A 1,317-nucleotide genomic window follows, 5' to 3' on the forward strand; every position below is an offset into this window, starting at 1 on the left:
ATTAAGTTAAAAGCCTGGAAAATATACCTGCAAATCTGTCTTCATGTCATATTTCTTAAGTTCGAGTCTATGTAAGTATAATACTTCATTTAAAATAACACATGAGAAACCAATTAAATTAATGTTTTTTCCCACTGCCTGCTTTGGTGTACGGGAGAGGCAACAACAAGGCAAGCCCCCAAATAGATTTTGCAGGTGGATTTTGGTGGATTTTTTTTCTATTTCTGCTTTTTGCTGCTACTGGTATCATAACATGGTACCTGTAGCTCATTCACACTGCACAGGTAGTCCAGCTCCTTCATCCACAAGTGCCATCATAAGAATAGGACGTCATGTTATAGTGTGATGATGAAGTGTTTGTGCTAAAAAAGACCAATACAGATGTGATGTTTGCTTTGAGAGAGTTGATGGAAAAGTACAACAAAAGTCATAAAGAGCTGCCTGAGGCTTTCTCGGTGTAGAGAAGGCATGTGACAGCGTGCCAAGAGAGGAAATTAGGAGTGGCAGAGAAGTATGTGAGGGTGGTGCAGGATATGCAAGAGGACCGACAGACAGACGGATTCATGCAGATCGGGGGAGAGTCCCTTCTTGTCTGCAGTGGAGACTGACAGGCTGACAGATGAGGTTAGGCAGGAGACTCTGTGCATTATGTTTGCAGATGACATTTTGATCGGTAGTGAGAGTAGAAAGTAGGGGAAAGAGAGCCTGGAGAGGTGGAGAAATGCTCTGGAGAGAAGTCAGTAGAAGCAAAACAGAATGAGTAGGACTGTGAGGGAGACAGGTGGAAAAGTGAAGCTATGAGGAGCAGAGATAGTGAAGGTAGGCGAGTTTAAACACCTGGGGTCAACCATCCAAAGCAAGAGAGGTGAAGAAGAGAGTGGGTGGAGACAGCAAGAGTGAAGTGGAAGGTTTAAAGGATGGCAGTGAGACATGTTAGCACACAGGAGGTGGAAAACAACAGCTCAGGCTGAGGAGTGTGGAGACTGCTCAGAGAGGCATGTCAGAGAGGCGAGGCTGAGATGATTTGGAAACTCATGATCAGGAGGTATAGAAGATACACAGTCAAGAAGGTCATGCAGAGGGTTGGTGTGATAGAGGAGGATGTAGGGATAGAGTGAGATGATCTGTGGTGGTGACATTAAAGGAAGCAGCTGCTAGCAGAGGATTAAACACAAGTGCAGCCCAGTAGCTTATAGGTCTGTTTACATTATAATAATAAACCTTTTCTTTCCCCAATATAATTAAATTATGTCTTTAAAATGAAAAACAGACGTGTGAAGTGACGTCTTCCAAACTACAAAGATAACAGTGACTGAG

Source organism: Oreochromis niloticus, linkage group LG22 (genome assembly GCF_001858045.2).
Source record: "Oreochromis niloticus isolate F11D_XX linkage group LG22, O_niloticus_UMD_NMBU, whole genome shotgun sequence".
Taxonomy (NCBI): domain Eukaryota; kingdom Metazoa; phylum Chordata; class Actinopteri; order Cichliformes; family Cichlidae; genus Oreochromis; species Oreochromis niloticus.